The 23462-nt window shown below is 37.4% G+C and overlaps 3 pseudogenes; all 3 read left to right on the top strand.

Annotated features, from left to right (window-relative positions):
- Window positions 1-3243: 3243 nt before the first annotated feature.
- LOC131344227 (sulfotransferase 2B1-like) lies at window positions 3244-6697 on the top strand (annotated as a pseudogene).
- Window positions 6698-10298: 3601 nt separating this feature from the next.
- Window positions 10299-13757, top strand: LOC131344226 (sulfotransferase 2B1-like; annotated as a pseudogene).
- A 3598-nt stretch (window positions 13758-17355) lies between these two features.
- Window positions 17356-20826, top strand: LOC131344230 (sulfotransferase 2B1-like; annotated as a pseudogene).
- The last annotated feature ends 2636 nt before the right edge of the window (window positions 20827-23462 follow it).

Here is a 23462-nt window from a genome sequence, read left to right as displayed (position 1 = left end):
TTCAATGAATAAACTTATTCTCTTTTTATTTCCTAGTAGAACACAACCTCTTTCATTCACCACGAGTAACATATGTCTACTCAAAACTCAACTATAACTGTAATATAAATAAATGTAAATAATAAATAATAATAAATAAATAATATGTAAATAAATCTATATTCTTAGCTAGGGAACTGCCAGTGTGCTGTGTTTTTCAACTCTTACGCTCACCCTCAGGGCAGTGGAGGTATTTATATTCACCATCTAGTATGCGGTGGAGATCATTTTCATTGTGAAACACGGGAATTTGTACAATCAAGAAACTTTTCAATGCTTGCTTTTGTCTTCACGTGCTCTGGAGTGTATGAATCTTTATTCAACACTCTCTTGCTCCTGGCAGTGCTAGGCTCTCTGAGAACAGAGGAACAGAACAGATTCCTCTGGAGAAAAATCTAGGCTTTTAAGGGCACTTTGTATATGCAGTTGGAGTCAAACCTCATAGCCCGCTGCTCCCTTGTGCTGCTTATGGTATCGCACTTTGCTTTTACAACAGTAACAAAATATAACGAAGGAGCTGGAAACTACATTTGAATAAGTGTGAGTGATAAAATCATTCAACAGATACAGTATGTGTGAGAGAATTATCTGAAACACATGGTACTCTACACAATTGTTCGTTCTTTGGCCATTTGGACGGCTCTGTCGGTGAAAGCGAGTGTTGGTGTGAACGGGCGCCATCTCCATGTGCTCCCTCTTACTTTTCATCACACTGGTTCACGGCAACTGAGGCTTTTCTTATGTCTTGAGATGACGTCAGTGATATCTGTTGTATTTTTTATTTGTCTTTATAATGAATTTAAAATATCTGATCTTGGATTGGTTCTTTGTGTTTCCTCTGGTGGTACTGCAAGGCAAAGAATTTCTTGTGGTCAAGAAATGCATCAGCCGATCAGATGCCAGTTCATATTTTGTACATAAAAAGCTGACTCTGTATCACTGAAAGGAGCATCATGTAGTCGAGCACAGAGAGCATGAAGTATTGAGGAAGGTATATCCTATTTTTAAAATTAGTGCATCCCTAATCAGCAAGCCAGAGGAAAACTACCTGGGATGATATTAGGGAGAACCCTTTAGAGGAACCAAACTCAAACGGGAACCCATCCACACCGGATAGTGTGATTACAAACGTGCAAATACGTATGCATCATTTGTTCCCCAAAATGATTATGAAAATGATTTTTTTTAAGAAACAGGTATTATTTGCATAGCAATTTGTGATTCAGGGAAATCTAATTATATTTCAAGTTAAAGACAGGCAGTATTCAGAGGCACTGCATTACTTCTAGCAGACATACACTATTCTACTGCAGCACAGAGACTACTGTATTTATAAGAGACAGTATAGTTGTGATATCTGGACTTCATTGTTTCAGTGTGGTCAGTGCCTGTCTTATTGCCTATTATAAATAGTAAATGTACAAAATACAAGAAGATAGTAAGGTAAATGGATGAAAAAGCTTCACTGTTGTCCCACAGTTATTATACTACCAGTTAGACAAGAATTCACTTCAACCCTCATCTGCCAAGGGAACAAATTCATGTACATTCTGTACGAAAAAGAGGTTGTGTGTGTGTGTGTGTGTTTTCAGTATAAAGAGACATGCTGCATTCCTTCGTCTTGTAAATTGAAGAATTCACTTCAATCCTCATCTGCCTAGGGTAAAAATTCAAGTACACTCTGTACGAAAAAGAGGTTGTGTATGTGTGTGTGTGTGTTTTCAGTATAAAGAGATATGCTGCATTCCTTCGTCTTGTAAATTGAAGAATTCACTTCAACCCTCATCTGCCTAGGGAAAAAATTCAAGTACACTCTTTACGAAAAAGAGGTTGTGTGTGTGTGTTTTCAGTATAAAGAGACATGCTGATTGAAATAAACCAGAACAATCCCAGATTCTTATTTAGTACAGTAGCTAAACTAACAAAGCATCATATTTCTGGAGAGAGTATTTCAGCACAGTTTAGTAGTGAGGACTTTATGAATTTCATCACTAAAAAAATTGATAGTATCAGGAACAAAATATTGGATGTTCAACCATTGACGGCATCCGGTGATCCAGACCACCCTATAGCTCCACACTTAAAGCTACAATGCTTTACCAGTAGAGGGCAGGAAGAGCTAGTTAAACTTATCACCACGGCTAAACCAACAATGTGTTTGTTAGATCCAATTCCAACTAGATCGCTGAAAGAAGTGATACATGCAGCTGGAGAGCCTCTTCTTAATATTATTAACTCTTCGTTATTTCTAGGTCATGTCCCAAAATCTCTTAAGTTAGCAGTTATTAAGCCTCTTCTTAAGAAACCGAAACTGGACCCTGATGAAATATCAAATTACAGACCGATTTCAAACCTTCCGTTTATATCTAAAATATTAGAAAAGGTGGTGTCAGCTCAATTATGCTCCTTCCTACAGGAAAACAATATCCTTGAAGAATTTCAGTCAGGTTTTAGGCCCCATCATAGTACAGAAACTGCACTAGTTAAAATCACTAATGACTTGCTTTTAGCTTCGGACCAAGGCTGCATCTCAATTTTAGTCCTGCTTGATCTTAGTGCTGCATTCGACACTATAGATCATAATATTCTCATAGATCGCTTACAAAATCACATAGGCATGCAGGGACAGGCATTAAAATGGTTTAGATCCTACCTGTCTGATCCATACCACTTTGTAGATTTAAATGGAGAACTGTCCAGTGTAGTGCCAGTCCCACAAGGGTCAGTTTTAGGACCTCTGCTTTTCTCAGTATACATGCTTCCATTGGGTAACATCATTAGAAGGCATGCATTCCTTCATCTCGTGAATTGAAGAATTCACTTCAACCCTCATCTGCCTAGGGTAAAAATTCAAGTACACTCTGTACGAAAAAGAGGTTGTGTGTGTGTGTTTTCAGTATAAAGAGACATGCTGCATTCCTTCATCTTGCACCAGGAAAAGAAGAAGCAAGTAAAGACTTGAATTTTTAATACACTGAGCAATAAAATACAGCCGACTTTTGAAATGACTTTTAGGGATTTATTATGAACAATTATTCCAAGCATTATAAGTTCCTCACACAGGTAAAGTGACCTACTTATTGCACAAACGCTTACAAGGATTAATTAGAATGTCTGTTTATCTGATCACAGGGCTGAAAAGCAGGTCTTTTCAAGTTACTAATGCAGTGATGGAGTCACGTGACCTCGTAACGCCTCACTGGAAGGTTGGACTACAGAACAGGCAAACTGTGTATAAGACCAGTGACTGATCCTTCCACGGGTTTGACCAATACTGCCGGTCACAATGGACAACAACGACTTGTATTCGCTTTATCACGGACTTTTACTCCCAAAAATTTCACACACCGACAAGAGTCTGAAATATTTTGAGTCGTTTCAAGTGCAGGATGATGATGTGATTGCAGTTACTTATCCCAAATCTGGTAGGTTCTCTAGTACTGGTACCTCTTCCACTTTCTTTCTTTCTTTCTTTCTTTCTTTCTTTCTTTCTTTCTTTCTTTCTTTATTATAATAATAATATTAATTTATTATATAATATAATAATTTATGTGTTTACAATATTTATTTAACCAATAGGCCATTGCTCAAAAGCTGGTTTGGAGGAACTTCACAGAGTCCTCAACCTGATAGAACACCTTTGGGATGAATTAGAGCGGAGACTGTGAGCCAGGCCAAAAACTAGGACGTCTGCCTTTACATGCACATTAATTTAATATGGAGTTGGCCCGTCCATTTCAGTTATAACTTCTTTAACTCTTCTGGGAAGGCTTTCCACAAGGTTTAGGAATGTGTTTATAGGAATTCTTGACAATTCCTCTAGAAGTGCATTTGTGAGCACAGGCACTGATGTTGGATGAGAAGGCCTGGCTCACAGTCTCCTCATCCATGTCTTGGATGACCTTGGACCTTGCTTTATGCACTGGTGTGCAGTCATGTTGGAACAGGAAGGGGCCATCCCCAAAGTTTTCCCACTAAGTTGGGAGCATGAAATTGTCCAAAATATCTTGGTATGCTGAAGAATTAAGAGTTCCTCTCACTGGAGCTAATGGGCCGATATATATATATATATATATATATATATATATGCATCCTGGTGCCATGTGTTCCCCAGATAATATATATATATATATATATATATATATATGTATACATTATGTATATATTTTGACCTTTTTCTCCCTCATATTTCTTCTAGTTGCAACTAAGATGTGCTTGAACAGAACTACTCCGTCTTTTTTCAGGTACAACATGGATGCAGGAAATTCTTCCCCTGCTCCTGAATGGAGGGGATTTGACTCCAGTACTGACCATCCCAAACTGGGACAGAGTGCCATGGCTTGAGGAGTCACGTGCTGCTGAAGCTGCAAAGAAGCTGAGTGCTCCACGGGCCTTCGCTTCCCATATGCCTTATCATCTGATGCCTTCTTCTTTCTTCTCATCTAAGGCTAAGGTAAAAAAAAAATGACTGAGTGAATGCTCTGGCATAGCTGTTTTTTGATGCAATCTGGATTATCAGGAAAAATATCCCAATAATTTTCAATATATAGTTCTTAGGATCTGTTTGGGACGTCGCACAGTAACCATTCTTCATCAGCAGCTTAGATTTTATTTCAATCTTTCTTGGAAAAAAATCTAATTGTGAGTGAATCTCATGTGCTCAGCCTAGTCCAAGTCATTCCACTGACACTGATTCTTGGAATCTTCATTTGAAGCTTCTTTGCAAGCGGTTCCTTAGTTGACTGTTGGATTTGTGCTTTGTGCTGATATCATGCTGGAAGGTCTTCATCTTCAGCTACCCATCAGAGGCCTGTACCAAAAATAGATAGACGCTTGAAATTTGAAGCTATTCATGAAACGTGAAGAAAATCATACAGATACAAATGATCGTTATTTGGGGTTAATCCAAATCACAACATTGATTTATGGTGTATGATGATGACTTTTGAGCATGAGCACAGTTCCCTAGACCATAATAAAAGGGTTTGCACACTTGTGCAGCCAGGTAATTGTTAGTTTTGGACCCATTTCTGGCATCCATTTCACATTAAATGTGGTCCAAGATTTAGCTTGGTTTTTATATATGTTATTATTTATTTATTATTTTTAACACTGCAATTTTAACAGAGGTGTGTAGACTCTATATTCCTTAATCTCTTGTGTTTTTACTTTACTTTACTCTAGGTCATTTATGTGTCTCGAAACCCAAAAGATGTCCTGGTTTCCACTTTTCATTTCCACCAAATGGCCAGTTTTCTACATGACCCAGGAGCCTTTGAGGAATTTGCGGACCAATTTCTAGCCGGAAATGGTGAGTGAAACAATCTGATCTGTACTGAACACAGCACTATCATGGAGACAATCTTATCTGTAGAACACAATGGTGTGAATGTCTTTGCTCAGTGATATTCGGAAAGTGGACTGATCACGTGAAGAGCTGGAGAAACACGGATTTGGGTGACAGAATTCTTTACGTCACGTATGAGGAGATGATTCAGGTAATGTGTTTCCATCCAGGTGATCCTATTGAATTAAAGGTTAAGTTGACCGATGTTTACTTACATGCTCCATCAGTGTGTTGTTTTGCTTGAACAATTTCTTGGCTGCATTTTGTTTTTTATCAGCTTCACATTACATATTGTTGTAACTTTCCTATAAAAGCATGTTTTATTATCACTTACATGCTAATCTGTTACAGCTATGGTGATCTATAATTCTTTGACTTTGTCAGGATCTACATGGGGTTCTCGGACGCATGTTACACTTCCTTGGTAAGAGCATGAGCAAAGACGCTCTGAACCATGTGACTGAACACTGTACGTTCAAAACCATGAAGCAAAACAAAATGTCCAACTATTCGCTGGTGCCAAAGGATGTAATGGACAGCAAGAAGTCTGCATTTCTCAGAAAAGGTAGAGATAAACTCAGAAAGACTTATAGACTTGTATATAATGCTTTGTTCACATCCCAAAATGGGGCTTCTGAAGTAGTTTCTAGGTGCTGGAAGGTCTAATTTCTGATTTCTGTTTTATTCTTTCTAAGGAATTGTTGGAGATTGGAAGAATTATTTCAGCCCAGAGTTGGAGTCGAAGTTCAACACAGCTATTTCTGAAGAATTAAAGGGAACGGACATCACATTCCCCCTGGGATGAGGAACACAGATAACATCCCACTGCTTAAAATGATGATAAATGTAACAATTGCATTATACCAAATGTGCACTTTTTAAATTATAAATGTATCATTTCTTATTTTAATTTCTTCAAAATCTGCAAAAAAAAGTATCCGAACACAGAACACAGAACACAGTCGGTTTATTGCTAAATTACGATGTGTAGAAAAACATCATTCCCTCGTATCTTCTTGCACTAGTCCAAAGGTCTGTGGTTATAAAAACGTTTCTTGTCTTCCAAACACCACAATACAAGCAAGAGAATTCAAAACTTCCAAATAAATCCTTATCCTGTAAAGCAGTACGTTTCAAGGTAATAGATAACCTGCTGTCGTGTCCAAAAGTATTGGAACAACAAGGCAAATTCCTGTACTTTTTGCTGTAAACTGAAGGGAAAAAAATAATCTGCAATCCATTACTCTTAAACATTCAACAATTAGCTAAGCAAAAATATACATTTTCTAATTTTTTACTTATTTTACTTTATACTCATTTTAATGTATACATATTCCCACTTTTAAATGGCTTTTTTATATTTTCCCCCCCCTTATATTTACTTCAATTTTTACATGAGTACTGCTTACATAACTGTTATATTACTTTAATTATTGCACTATACTATACTATTGTTTAATTAAGTTTAATTACACTTATATCATTTAATTAATTATTATGACTTGCTTATTTTAATGATTTATGCTTGCCTTTTTCGTCTTCTTCCTTTTGTTATTGTAACTGTATGAAATTTGCTATATAAATAAAATGTATTATTATTATTATTATTATTATTATTATTATTATTATTACCCCTATCTATCTATAGCCATTCAGATATGAGAGGTGTTCAATGAATAAACTTATTCTCTTTTTATTTCCTAGTAGAACACAACCTCTTTCATTCACCACGAGTAACATATGTCTACTCAAAACTCAACTATAACTGTAATATAAATAAATGTAAATAATAAATAATAATAAATAAATAATATGTAAATAAATCTATATTCTTAGCTAGGGAACTGCCAGTGTGCTGTGTTTTTCAACTCTTACGCTCACCCTCAGGGCAGTGGAGGTATTTATATTCACCATCTAGTATGCGGTGGAGATCATTTTCATTGTGAAACACGGGAATTTGTACAATCAAGAAACTTTTCAATGTTTGCTTTTGTCTTCACGTGCTCTGGAGTGTATGAATCTTTATTCAACACTCTCTTGCTCCTGGCAGTGCTAGGCTCTCTGAGAACAGAGGAACAGAACAGATTCCTCTGGAGAAAAATCTAGGCTTTTAAGGGCACTTTGTATATGCAGTTGGAGTCAAACCTCATAGCCCGCTGCTCCCTTGTGCTGCTTATGGTATCGCACTTTGCTTTTACAACAGTAACAAAATATAACGAAGGAGCTGGAAACTACATTTGAATAAGTGTGAGTGATAAAATCATTCAACAGATACAGTATGTGTGAGAGAATTATCTGAAACACATGGTACTCTACACAATTGTTCGTTCTTTGGCCATTTGGACGGCTCTGTCGGTGAAAGCGAGTGTTGGTGTGAACGGGCGCCATCTCCATGTGCTCCCTCTTACTTTTCATCACACTGGTTCACGGCAACTGAGGCTTTTCTTATGTCTTGAGATGACGTCAGTGATATCTGTTGTATTTTTTATTTGTCTTTATAATGAATTTAAAATATCTGATCTTGGATTGGTTCTTTGTGTTTCCTCTGGTGGTACTGCAAGGCAAAGAATTTCTTGTGGTCAAGAAATGCATCAGCCGATCAGATGCCAGTTCATATTTTGTACATAAAAAGCTGACTCTGTATCACTGAAAGGAGCATCATGTAGTCGAGCACAGAGAGCATGAAGTATTGAGGAAGGTATATCCTATTTTTAAAATTAGTGCATCCCTAATCAGCAAGCCAGAGGAAAACTACCTGGGATGATATTAGGGAGAACCCTTTAGAGGAACCAAACTCAAACGGGAACCCATCCACACCGGATAGTGTGATTACAAACGTGCAAATACGTATGCATCATTTGTTCCCCAAAATGATTATGAAAATGATTTTTTTTAAGAAACAGGTATTATTTGCATAGCAATTTGTGATTCAGGGAAATCTAATTATATTTCAAGTTAAAGACAGGCAGTATTCAGAGGCACTGCATTACTTCTAGCAGACATACACTATTCTACTGCAGCACAGAGACTACTGTATTTATAAGAGACAGTATAGTTGTGATATCTGGACTTCATTGTTTCAGTGTGGTCAGTGCCTGTCTTATTGCCTATTATAAATAGTAAATGTACAAAATACAAGAAGATAGTAAGGTAAATGGATGAAAAAGCTTCACTGTTGTCCCACAGTTATTATACTACCAGTTAGACAAGAATTCACTTCAACCCTCATCTGCCAAGGGAACAAATTCATGTACATTCTGTACGAAAAAGAGGTTGTGTGTGTGTGTGTGTGTTTTCAGTATAAAGAGACATGCTGCATTCCTTCGTCTTGTAAATTGAAGAATTCACTTCAATCCTCATCTGCCTAGGGTAAAAATTCAAGTACACTCTGTACGAAAAAGAGGTTGTGTATGTGTGTGTGTGTGTTTTCAGTATAAAGAGATATGCTGCATTCCTTCGTCTTGTAAATTGAAGAATTCACTTCAACCCTCATCTGCCTAGGGAAAAAATTCAAGTACACTCTTTACGAAAAAGAGGTTGTGTGTGTGTGTTTTCAGTATAAAGAGACATGCTGATTGAAATAAACCAGAACAATCCCAGATTCTTATTTAGTACAGTAGCTAAACTAACAAAGCATCATATTTCTGGAGAGAGTATTTCAGCACAGTTTAGTAGTGAGGACTTTATGAATTTCATCACTAAAAAAATTGATAGTATCAGGAACAAAATATTGGATGTTCAACCATTGACGGCATCCGGTGATCCAGACCACCCTATAGCTCCACACTTAAAGCTACAATGCTTTACCAGTAGAGGGCAGGAAGAGCTAGTTAAACTTATCACCACGGCTAAACCAACAATGTGTTTGTTAGATCCAATTCCAACTAGATCGCTGAAAGAAGTGATACATGCAGCTGGAGAGCCTCTTCTTAATATTATTAACTCTTCGTTATTTCTAGGTCATGTCCCAAAATCTCTTAAGTTAGCAGTTATTAAGCCTCTTCTTAAGAAACCGAAACTGGACCCTGATGAAATATCAAATTACAGACCGATTTCAAACCTTCCGTTTATATCTAAAATATTAGAAAAGGTGGTGTCAGCTCAATTATGCTCCTTCCTACAGGAAAACAATATCCTTGAAGAATTTCAGTCAGGTTTTAGGCCCCATCATAGTACAGAAACTGCACTAGTTAAAATCACTAATGACTTGCTTTTAGCTTCGGACCAAGGCTGCATCTCAATTTTAGTCCTGCTTGATCTTAGTGCTGCATTCGACACTATAGATCATAATATTCTCATAGATCGCTTACAAAATCACATAGGCATGCAGGGACAGGCATTAAAATGGTTTAGATCCTACCTGTCTGATCCATACCACTTTGTAGATTTAAATGGAGAACTGTCCAGTGTAGTGCCAGTCCCACAAGGGTCAGTTTTAGGACCTCTGCTTTTCTCAGTATACATGCTTCCATTGGGTAACATCATTAGAAGGCATGCATTCCTTCATCTCGTGAATTGAAGAATTCACTTCAACCCTCATCTGCCTAGGGTAAAAATTCAAGTACACTCTGTACGAAAAAGAGGTTGTGTGTGTGTGTTTTCAGTATAAAGAGACATGCTGCATTCCTTCATCTTGCACCAGGAAAAGAAGAAGCAAGTAAAGACTTGAATTTTTAATACACTGAGCAATAAAATACAGCCGACTTTTGAAATGACTTTTAGGGATTTATTATGAACAATTATTCCAAGCATTATAAGTTCCTCACACAGGTAAAGTGACCTACTTATTGCACAAACGCTTACAAGGATTAATTAGAATGTCTGTTTATCTGATCACAGGGCTGAAAAGCAGGTCTTTTCAAGTTACTAATGCAGTGATGGAGTCACGTGACCTCGTAACGCCTCACTGGAAGGTTGGACTACAGAACAGGCAAACTGTGTATAAGACCAGTGACTGATCCTTCCACGGGTTTGACCAATACTGCCGGTCACAATGGACAACAACGACTTGTATTCGCTTTATCACGGACTTTTACTCCCAAAAATTTCACACACCGACAAGAGTCTGAAATATTTTGAGTCGTTTCAAGTGCAGGATGATGATGTGATTGCAGTTACTTATCCCAAATCTGGTAGGTTCTCTAGTACTGGTACCTCTTCCACTTTCTTTCTTTCTTTCTTTCTTTCTTTCTTTCTTTCTTTCTTTCTTTCTTTCTTTATTATAATAATAATATTAATTTATTATATAATATAATAATTTATGTGTTTACAATATTTATTTAACCAATAGGCCATTGCTCAAAAGCTGGTTTGGAGGAACTTCACAGAGTCCTCAACCTGATAGAACACCTTTGGGATGAATTAGAGCGGAGACTGTGAGCCAGGCCAAAAACTAGGACGTCTGCCTTTACATGCACATTAATTTAATATGGAGTTGGCCCGTCCATTTCAGTTATAACTTCTTTAACTCTTCTGGGAAGGCTTTCCACAAGGTTTAGGAATGTGTTTATAGGAATTCTTGACAATTCCTCTAGAAGTGCATTTGTGAGCACAGGCACTGATGTTGGATGAGAAGGCCTGGCTCACAGTCTCCTCATCCATGTCTTGGATGACCTTGGACCTTGCTTTATGCACTGGTGTGCAGTCATGTTGGAACAGGAAGGGGCCATCCCCAAAGTTTTCCCACTAAGTTGGGAGCATGAAATTGTCCAAAATATCTTGGTATGCTGAAGAATTAAGAGTTCCTCTCACTGGAGCTAATGGGCCGATATATATATATATATATATATATATATATATATGCATCCTGGTGCCATGTGTTCCCCAGATAATATATATATATATATATATATATATATATGTATACATTATGTATATATTTTGACCTTTTTCTCCCTCATATTTCTTCTAGTTGCAACTAAGATGTGCTTGAACAGAACTACTCCGTCTTTTTTCAGGTACAACATGGATGCAGGAAATTCTTCCCCTGCTCCTGAATGGAGGGGATTTGACTCCAGTACTGACCATCCCAAACTGGGACAGAGTGCCATGGCTTGAGGAGTCACGTGCTGCTGAAGCTGCAAAGAAGCTGAGTGCTCCACGGGCCTTCGCTTCCCATATGCCTTATCATCTGATGCCTTCTTCTTTCTTCTCATCTAAGGCTAAGGTAAAAAAAAAATGACTGAGTGAATGCTCTGGCATAGCTGTTTTTTGATGCAATCTGGATTATCAGGAAAAATATCCCAATAATTTTCAATATATAGTTCTTAGGATCTGTTTGGGACGTCGCACAGTAACCATTCTTCATCAGCAGCTTAGATTTTATTTCAATCTTTCTTGGAAAAAAATCTAATTGTGAGTGAATCTCATGTGCTCAGCCTAGTCCAAGTCATTCCACTGACACTGATTCTTGGAATCTTCATTTGAAGCTTCTTTGCAAGCGGTTCCTTAGTTGACTGTTGGATTTGTGCTTTGTGCTGATATCATGCTGGAAGGTCTTCATCTTCAGCTACCCATCAGAGGCCTGTACCAAAAATAGATAGACGCTTGAAATTTGAAGCTATTCATGAAACGTGAAGAAAATCATACAGATACAAATGATCGTTATTTGGGGTTAATCCAAATCACAACATTGATTTATGGTGTATGATGATGACTTTTGAGCATGAGCACAGTTCCCTAGACCATAATAAAAGGGTTTGCACACTTGTGCAGCCAGGTAATTGTTAGTTTTGGACCCATTTCTGGCATCCATTTCACATTAAATGTGGTCCAAGATTTAGCTTGGTTTTTATATATGTTATTATTTATTTATTATTTTTAACACTGCAATTTTAACAGAGGTGTGTAGACTCTATATTCCTTAATCTCTTGTGTTTTTACTTTACTTTACTCTAGGTCATTTATGTGTCTCGAAACCCAAAAGATGTCCTGGTTTCCACTTTTCATTTCCACCAAATGGCCAGTTTTCTACATGACCCAGGAGCCTTTGAGGAATTTGCGGACCAATTTCTAGCCGGAAATGGTGAGTGAAACAATCTGATCTGTACTGAACACAGCACTATCATGGAGACAATCTTATCTGTAGAACACAATGGTGTGAATGTCTTTGCTCAGTGATATTCGGAAAGTGGACTGATCACGTGAAGAGCTGGAGAAACACGGATTTGGGTGACAGAATTCTTTACGTCACGTATGAGGAGATGATTCAGGTAATGTGTTTCCATCCAGGTGATCCTATTGAATTAAAGGTTAAGTTGACCGATGTTTACTTACATGCTCCATCAGTGTGTTGTTTTGCTTGAACAATTTCTTGGCTGCATTTTGTTTTTTATCAGCTTCACATTACATATTGTTGTAACTTTCCTATAAAAGCATGTTTTATTATCACTTACATGCTAATCTGTTACAGCTATGGTGATCTATAATTCTTTGACTTTGTCAGGATCTACATGGGGTTCTCGGACGCATGTTACACTTCCTTGGTAAGAGCATGAGCAAAGACGCTCTGAACCATGTGACTGAACACTGTACGTTCAAAACCATGAAGCAAAACAAAATGTCCAACTATTCGCTGGTGCCAAAGGATGTAATGGACAGCAAGAAGTCTGCATTTCTCAGAAAAGGTAGAGATAAACTCAGAAAGACTTATAGACTTGTATATAATGCTTTGTTCACATCCCAAAATGGGGCTTCTGAAGTAGTTTCTAGGTGCTGGAAGGTCTAATTTCTGATTTCTGTTTTATTCTTTCTAAGGAATTGTTGGAGATTGGAAGAATTATTTCAGCCCAGAGTTGGAGTCGAAGTTCAACACAGCTATTTCTGAAGAATTAAAGGGAACGGACATCACATTCCCCCTGGGATGAGGAACACAGATAACATCCCACTGCTTAAAATGATGATAAATGTAACAATTGCATTATACCAAATGTGCACTTTTTAAATTATAAATGTATCATTTCTTATTTTAATTTCTTCAAAATCTGCAAAAAAAAGTATCCGAACACAGAACACAGAACACAGTCGGTTTATTGCTAAATTACGATGTGTAGAAAAACATCATTCCCTCGTATCTTCTTGCACTAGTCCAAAGGTCTGTGGTTATAAAAACGTTTCTTGTCTTCCAAACACCACAATACAAGCAAGAGAATTCAAAACTTCCAAATAAATCCTTATCCTGTAAAGCAGTACGTTTCAAGGTAATAGATAACCTGCTGTCGTGTCCAAAAGTATTGGAACAACAAGGCAAATTCCTGTACTTTTTGCTGTAAACTGAAGGGAAAAAAATAATCTGCAATCCATTACTCTTAAACATTCAACAATTAGCTAAGCAAAAATATACATTTTCTAATTTTTTACTTATTTTACTTTATACTCATTTTAATGTATACATATTCCCACTTTTAAATGGCTTTTTTATATTTTCCCCCCCCTTATATTTACTTCAATTTTTACATGAGTACTGCTTACATAACTGTTATATTACTTTAATTATTGCACTATACTATACTATTGTTTAATTAAGTTTAATTACACTTATATCATTTAATTAATTATTATGACTTGCTTATTTTAATGATTTATGCTTGCCTTTTTCGTCTTCTTCCTTTTGTTATTGTAACTGTATGAAATTTGCTATATAAATAAAATGTATTATTATTATTATTATTATTATTATTATTATTATTATTACCCCTATCTATCTATAGCCATTCAGATATGAGAGGTGTTCAATGAATAAACTTATTCTCTTTTTATTTCCTAGTAGAACACAACCTCTTTCATTCACCACGAGTAACATATGTCTACTCAAAACTCAACTATAACTGTAATATAAATAAATGTAAATAATAAATAATAATAAATAAATAATATGTAAATAAATCTATATTCTTAGCTAGGGAACTGCCAGTGTGCTGTGTTTTTCAACTCTTACGCTCACCCTCAGGGCAGTGGAGGTATTTATATTCACCATCTAGTATGCGGTGGAGATCATTTTCATTGTGAAACACGGGAATTTGTACAATCAAGAAACTTTTCAATGCTTGCTTTTGTCTTCACGTGCTCTGGAGTGTATGAATCTTTATTCAACACTCTCTTGCTCCTGGCAGTGCTAGGCTCTCTGAGAACAGAGGAACAGAACAGATTCCTCTGGAGAAAAATCTAGGCTTTTAAGGGCACTTTGTATATGCAGTTGGAGTCAAACCTCATAGCCCGCTGCTCCCTTGTGCTGCTTATGGTATCGCACTTTGCTTTTACAACAGTAACAAAATATAACGAAGGAGCTGGAAACTACATTTGAATAAGTGTGAGTGATAAAATCATTCAACAGATACAGTATGTGTGAGAGAATTATCTGAAACACATGGTACTCTACACAATTGTTCGTTCTTTGGGCATTTGGACGGCTCTGTCGGTGAAAGCGAGTGTTGGTGTGAACGGGCGCCATCTCCATGTGCTCCCTCTTACTTTTCATCACACTGGTTCACGGCAACTGAGGCTTTTCTTATGTCTTGAGATGACGTCAGTGATATCTGTTGTATTTTTTATTTGTCTTTATAATGAATTTAAAATATCTGATCTTGGATTGGTTCTTTGTGTTTCCTCTGGTGGTACTGCAAGGCAAAGAATTTCTTGTGGTCAAGAAATGCATCAGCCGATCAGATGCCAGTTCATATTTTGTACATAAAAAGCTGACTCTGTATCACTGAAAGGAGCATCATGTAGTCGAGCACAGAGAGCATGAAGTATTGAGGAAGGTATATCCTATTTTTAAAATTAGTGCATCCCTAATCAGCAAGCCAGAGGAAAACTACCTGGGATGATATTAGGGAGAACCCTTTAGAGGAACCAAACTCAAACGGGAACCCATCCACACCGGATAGTGTGATTACAAACGTGCAAATACGTATGCATCATTTGTTCCCCAAAATGATTATGAAAATGATTTTTTTTAAGAAACAGGTATTATTTGCATAGCAATTTGTGATTCAGGGAAATCTAATTATATTTCAAGTTAAAGACAGGCAGTATTCAGAGGCACTGCATTACTTCTAGCAGACATACACTATTCTACTGCAGCACAGAGACTACTGTATTTATAAGAGACAGTATAGTTGTGATATCTGGACTTCATTGTTTCAGTGTGGTCAGTGCCTGTCTTATTGCCTATTATAAATAGTAAATGTACAAAATACAAGAAGATAGTAAGGTAAATGGATGAAAAAGCTTCACTGTTGTCCCACAGTTATTATACTACCAGTTAGACAAGAATTCACTTCAACCCTCATCTGCCAAGGGAACAAATTCATGTACATTCTGTACGAAAAAGAGGTTGTGTGTGTGTGTGTGTTTTCAGTATAAAGAGACATGCTGCATTCCTTCGTCTTGTAAATTGAAGAATTCACTTCAATCCTCATCTGCCTAGGGTAAAAATTCAAGTACACTCTGTACGAAAAAGAGGTTGTGTATGTGTGTGTGTGTGTTTTCAGAATAAAGAGACATGCTGCATTCCTTCGTCTTGTAAATTGAAGAATTCACTTCAACCCTCATCTGCCTAGGGAAAAAATTCAAGTACACTCTTTACGAAAAAGAGGTTGTGTGTGTGTGTTTTCAGTATAAAGAGACATGCTGATTGAAATAAACCAGAACAATCCCAGATTCTTATTTAGTACAGTAGCTAAACTAAAAAAGCATCATATTTCTGGAGAGAGTATTTCAGCACAGTTTAGTAGTGAGGACTTTATGAATTTCTTCACTAAAAAAATTGATAGTATCAGGAACAAAATATTGGATGTTCAACCATTGACGGCATCCGGTGATCTAGACCACCCTATAGCTCCACACTTAAAGCTACAATGCTTTACCAGTAGAGGGCAGGAAGAGCTAGTTAAACTTATCACCACGGCTAAACCAACAACGTGTTTGTTAGATCCAATTCCAACTAGATCGCTGAAAGAAGTGATACATGCAGCTGGAGAGCCTCTTCTTAATATTATTAACTCTTCGTTATTTCTAGGTCATGTCCCAAAATCTCTTAAGTTAGCAGTTATTAAGCCTCTTCTTAAGAAACCGAAACTGGACCCTGATGAAATATCAAATTACAGACCGATTTCAAACCTTCCGTTTATATCTAAAATATTAGAAAAGGTGGTGTCAGCTCAATTATGCTCCTTCCTACAGGAAAACAATATCCTTGAAGAATTTCAGTCAGGTTTTAGGCCCCATCATAGTACAGAAACTGCACTAGTTAAAATCACTAATGACTTGCTTTTAGCTTCGGACCAAGGCTGCATCTCAATTTTAGTCCTGCTTGATCTTAGTGCTGCATTCGACACTATAGATCATAATATTCTCATAGATCGCTTACAAAATCACATAGGCATGCAGGGACAGGAATTAAAATGGTTTAGATCCTACCTGTCTGATCCATACCACTTTGTAGATTTAAATGGAGAACTGTCCAGTGTAGTGCCAGTCCCACAAGGGTCAGTTTTAGGACCTCTGCTTTTCTCAGTATACATGCTTCCATTGGGTAACATCATTAGAAGGCATGCATTCCTTCATCTCGTGAATTGAAGAATTCACTTCAACCCTCATCTGCCTAGGGTAAAAATTCAAGTACACTCTGTACGAAAAAGAGGTTGTGTGTGTGTGTTTTCAGTATAAAGAGACATGCTGCATTCCTTCATCTTGCACCAGGAAAAGAAGAAGCAAGTAAAGACTTGAATTTTTAATACACTGAGCAATAAAATACAGCCGACTTTTGAAATGACTTTTAGGGATTTATTATGAACAATTATTCCAAGCATTATAAGTTCCTCACACAGGTAAAGTGACCTACTTATTGCACAAACGCTTACAAGGATCAATTAGAATGTCTGTTTATCTGATCACAGGGCTGAAAAGCAGGTCTTTTCAAGTTACTAATGCAGTGATGGAGTCACGTGACCTCGTAACGCCTCACTGGAAGGTTGGACTACAGAACAGGCAAACTGTGTATAAGACCAGTGACTGATCCTTCCACGGGTTTGACCAATACTGCCGGTCACAATGGACAACAACGACTTATATTCGCTTTATCACGGACTTTTACTCCCAAAAATTTCACACACCGACAAGAGTCTGAAATATTTTGAGTCGTTTCAAGTGCAGGATGATGATGTGATTGCAGTTACTTATCCCAAATCTGGTAGGTTCTCCTAGTACTGGTACCTCTTCCACTTTCTTTCTTTCTTTATTTCTTTATTTCTTTCTTTATTTATTTATTATAATAATAATATTAATTTATTATATAATATAATAATTTATGTGTTTACAATATTTATTTAACCAATAGGCCATTGCTCAAAAGCTGGTTTGGAGGAACTTCACAGAGTCCTCAACCTGATAGAACACCTTTGGGATGAATTAGAGCGGAGACTGTGAGCCAGGCCAAAAACTAGGACGTCTGCCTTTACATGCACATTAATTTAATATGGAGTTGGCCCGTCCATTTCAGTTATAACTTCTTTAACTCTTCTGGGAAGGCTTTCCACAAGGTTTAGGAATGTGTTTATAGGAATTCTTGACAATTCCTCTAGAAGTGCATTTGTGAGCACAGGCACTGATGTTGGATGAGAAGGCCTGGCTCACAGTCTCCTCATCCATGTCTTGGATGACCTTGGACCTTGCTTTATGCACTGGTGTGCAGTCATGTTGGAACAGGAAGGGGCCATCCCCAAAGTTTTCCCACTAAGTTGGGAGCATGAAATTGTCCAAAATATCTTGGTATGCTGAAGAATTAAGAGTTCCTCTCACTGGAGCTAATGGGCCGATATATATATATATATATATATGCATCCTGGTGCCATGTGTTCCCCAGATAATATATATATATATATATATATATATATATATATATATATATATATATGTATACATTATGTATATATTTTGACCTTTTTCTCCCTCATATTTCTTCTAGTTGCAACTAAGATGTGCTTGAACAGAACTACTCCGTCTTTTTTCAGGTACAACATGGATGCAGGAAATTCTTCCCCTGCTCCTGAATGGAGGGGATTTGACTCCAGTACTGACCATCCCAAACTGGGACAGAGTGCCATGGCTTGAGGAGTCACGTGCTGCTGAAGCTGCAAAGAAGCTGAGTGCTCCACGGGCCTTCGCTTCCCATATGCCTTATCATCTGATGCCTTCTTCTTTCTTCTCATCTAAGGCTAAGGTAAAAAAAAAAATGACTGAGTGAATGCTCTGGCATAGCTGTTTTTTGATGCAATCTGGATTATCAGGAAAAATATCCCAATAATTTTCAATATATAGTTCTTAGGATCTGTTTGGGACGTCGCACAGTAACCATTCTTCATCAGCAGCTTAGATTTTATTTCAATCTTTCTTGGAAAAAAATCTAATTGTGAGTGAATCTCATGTGCTCAGCCTAGTCCAAGTCATTCCACTGACACTGATTCTTGGAATCTTCATTTGAAGCTTCTTTGCAAGCGGTTCCTTAGTTGACTGTTGGATTTGTGCTTTGTGTTGATATCATGCTGGAAGGTCTTCATCTTCAGCTACCCATCAGAGGCCTGTACCAAAAATAGATAGACGCTTGAAATTTGAAGCTATTCATGAAACGTGAAGAAAATCATACAGATACAAATGATCGTTATTTGGGGTTAATCCAAATCACAACATTGATTTATGGTGTATGATGATGACTTTTGAGCATGAGCACAGTTCCCTAGACCATAATAAAAGGGTTTGCACACTTGTGCAGCCAGGTAATTGTTAGTTTTGGACCCATTTCTGGCATCCATTTCACATTAAATGTGGTCCAAGATTTAGCTTGGTTTTTATATATGTTATTATTTATTTATTATTTTTAACACTGCAATTTTAACAGAGGTGTGTAGACTCTATATTCCTTAATCTCTTGTGTTTTTACTTTACTTTACTCTAGGTCATTTATGTGTCTCGAAACCCAAAAGATGTCCTGGTTTCCACTTTTCATTTCCACCAAATGGCCAGTTTTCTACATGACCCAGGAACCTTTGAGGAAATTGCGGACCAATTTCTAGCCGGAAATGGTGAGTGAAACAATCTGATCTGTACTGAACACAGCACTATCATGGAGACAATCTTATCTGTAGAACACAATGGTGTGAATGTCTTTGCTCAGTGATATTCGGAAAGTGGACTGATCACGTGAAGAGCTGGAGAAACACGGATTTGGGTGACAGAATTCTTTACGTCACGTATGAGGAGATGATTCAGGTAATGTGTTTCCATCCAGGTGATCCTATTGAATTAAAGGTTAAGTTGACCGATGTTTACTTACATGCTCCATCAGTGTGTTGTTTTGCTTGAACAATTTCTTGGCTGCATTTTGTTTTTTATCAGCTTCACATTACATTGTTGTAACTTTCCTATAAAAGCATGTTTTATTATCACTTACATGCTAATCTGTTACAGCTATGGTGATCTATTATTCTTTGACTTTGTCAGGATCTACATGGGGTTCTCGGACGCATGTTACTCTTCCTTGGTAAGAGCATGAGCAAAGACGCTCTGAACCATGTGACTGAACACTGTACGTTCAAAACCATGAAGCAAAACAAAATGTCCAACTATTCACTGGTGCCAAAGGATGTAATGGACAGCAAGAAGTCTGCATTTCTCAGAAAAGGTAGAGATAAACTCAGAAAGACTTATAGACTTGTATATAATGCTTTGTTCACATCCCAAAATGGGGCTTCTGAAGTAGTTTCTAGGTGCTGGAAGGTCTAATTTCTGATTTCTGTTTTATTCTTTCTAAGGAATTGTTGGAGATTGGAAGAATTATTTCAGCCCAGAGTTGGAGTCGAAGTTCAACACAGCTATTTCTGAAGAATTAAAGGGAACGGACATCACATTCCCCCTGGGATGAGGAACACAGATAACATCCCACTGCTTAAAATGATGATAAATGTAACAATTGCATTATACCAAATGTGCACTTTTTAAATTATAAGTGTATCATCTTAGAGGCACTGCATTACTTCTAGCAGACATACACTATTCTACTGCAGCACAGAGACTACTGTATTTATAAGAGACAGTATAGTTGTGATATCTGGACTTCATTGTTTCAGTGTGGTCAGTGCCTGTCTTATTGCCTATTATAAATAGTAAATGTACAAAATACAAGAAGATAGTAAGGTAAATGGATGAAAAAGCTTCACTGTTGTCCCACAGTTATTATACTACCAGTTAGACAAGAATTCACTTCAACCCTCATCTGCCAAGGGAACAAATTCATGTACATTCTGTACGAAAAAGAGGTTGTGTGTGTGTGTGTGTTTTCAGTATAAAGAGACATGCTGCATTCCTTCGTCTTGTAAATTGAAGAATTCACTTCAACCCTCATCTGCCTAGGGAAAAAATTCAAGTACACTCTGTACGAAAAAGAGGTTGTGTATGTGTGTGTGTGTGTTTTCAGAATAAAGAGATATGCTGCATTCCTTCGTCTTGTAAATTGAAGAATTCACTTCAACCCTCATCTGCCTAGGGAAAAAATTCAAGTACACTCTGTACGAAAAAGAGGTTGTGTGTGTGTGTTTTCAGTATAAAGAGACATGCTGATTGAAATAAACCAGAACAATCCCAGATTCTTATTTAGTACAGTAGCTAAACTAACAAAGCATCATATTTCTGGAGAGAGTATTTCAGCACAGTTTAGTAGTGAGGACTTTATGAATTTCTTCACTAAAAAAATTGATAGTATCAGGAACAAAATATTGGATGTTCAACCATTGACGGCATCCGGTGATCCAGACCACCCTATAGCTCCACACTTAAAGCTACAATGCTTTACCAGTAGAGGGCAGGAAGAGCTAGTTAAACTTATCACCACGGCTAAACCAACAACGTGTTTGTTAGATCCAATTCCAACTAGATCGCTGAAAGAAGTGATACATGCAGCTGGAGAGCCTCTTCTTAATATTATTAACTCTTCGTTATTTCTAGGTCATGTCCCAAAATCTCTTAAGTTAGCAGTTATTAAGCCTCTTCTTAAGAAACCGAAACTGGACCCTGATGAAATATCAAATTACAGACCGATTTCAAACCTTCCGTTTATATCTAAAATATTAGAAAAGGTGGTGTCAGCTCAATTATGCTCCTTCCTACAGGAAAACAATATCCTTGAAGAATTTCAGTCAGGTTTTAGGCCCCATCATAGTACAGAAACTGCACTAGTTAAAATCACTAATGACTTGCTTTTAGCTTCGGACCAAGGCTGCATCTCAATTTTAGTCCTGCTTGATCTTAGTGCTGCATTCGACACTATAGATCATAATATTCTCATAGATCGCTTACAAAATCACATAGGCATGCAGGGACAGGCATTAAAATGGTTTAGATCCTACCTGTCTGATCCATACCACTTTGTAGATTTAAATGGAGAACTGTCCAGTGTAGTGCCAGTGAAATACGGGGTCCCACAAGGGTCAGTTTTAGGACCTCTGCTTTTCTCAGTATACATGCTTCCATTGGGTAACATCATTAGAAGGCATGCATTCCTTCATCTCGTGAATTGAAGAATTCACTTCAACCCTCATCTGCCTAGGGTAAAAATTCAAGGGCACTCTGTACGAAAAAGAGGTTGTGTGTGTGTGTTTTCAGTATAAAGAGACATGCTGCATTCCTTCATCTTGCACCAGGAAAAGAAGAAGCAAGTAAAGACTTGAATTTTTAATACACTGAGCAATAAAATACAGCCGACTTTTGAAATGACTTTTAGGGATTTATTATGAACAATTATTCCAAGCATTATAAGTTCCTCACACAGGTAAAGTGACCTACTTATTGCACAAACGCTTACAAGGATCAATTAGAATATCTGTTTATCTGATCACAGGGCTGAAAAGCAGGTCTTTTCAAGTTACTAATGCAGTGATGGAGTCACGTGACCTCGTAACGCCTCACTGGAAGGTTGGACTACAGAACAGGCAAACTGTGTATAAGACCAGTGACTGATCCTTCCACGGGTTTGACCAATACTGCCGGTCACAATGGACAACAACGACTTGTATTCGCTTTATCACGGACTTTTACTCCCAAAAATTTCACACACCGACAAGAGTCTGAAATATTTTGAGTCGTTTCAAGTGCAGGATGATGATGTGATTGCAGTTACTTATCCCAAATCTGGTAGGTTCTCTAGTACTGGTACCTCTTCCACTTTCTTTCTTTCTTTCTTTCTTTCTTTCTTTCTTTCTTTCTTTCTTTCTTTCTTTCTTTATTTCTTTCTTTATTTATTTATTATAATAATAATATTAATTTATTATATAATATAATAATTTATGTGTTTACAATATTTATTTAACCAATAGGCCATTGCTCAAAAGCTGGTTTGGAGGAACTTCACAGAGCCCTCAACCTGATAGAACACCTTTGGGATGAATTAGAGCGGAGACTGTGAGCCAGGCCAAAAACTAGGACGTCTGCCTTTACATGCACATTAATTTAATATGGAGTTGGCCCGTCCATTTCAGTTATAACTTCTTTAACTCTTCTGGGAAGGCTTTCCACAAGGTTTAGGAATGTGTTTATAGGAATTCTTGACAATTCCTCTAGAAGTGCATTTGTGAGCACAGGCACTGATGTTGGATGAGAAGGCCTGGCTCACAGTCTCCTCATCCATGTCTTGAATGACCTTGGACCTTGCTTTATGCACTGGTGTGCAGTCATGTTGGAACAGGAAGGGGCCATCCCCAAAGTTTTCCCACTAAGTTGGGAGCATGAAATTGTCCAAAATATCTTGGTATGCTGAAGAATTAAGAGTTCCTCTCACTGGAACTAATGGGCCGATATATATATATATATATACACTATATTGCCAAAAGTATTCGCTCACCCATCCAAATAATCAGAATCAGGTGTTCCAATCACTTCCATGGCCACAGGTGTATAAAATCAAGCACCTAGGCATGCAGACTGTTTTTACAAACATTTGTGAAAGAATGGGTCGCTCTCAGGAGCTCAGTGAATTCCAGCGTGGAACTGTGATAGGATGCCACCTGTGCAACAAATCCAGTCGTGAAAT

This window comes from Hemibagrus wyckioides, linkage group LG23, assembly GCF_019097595.1.
Source record: "Hemibagrus wyckioides isolate EC202008001 linkage group LG23, SWU_Hwy_1.0, whole genome shotgun sequence".
Classification (NCBI taxonomy): domain Eukaryota; kingdom Metazoa; phylum Chordata; class Actinopteri; order Siluriformes; family Bagridae; genus Hemibagrus; species Hemibagrus wyckioides.
The sequence above is the reverse complement of the archived record's forward strand: the minus strand, read 5'-3'. Positions and strand labels throughout refer to the sequence as shown.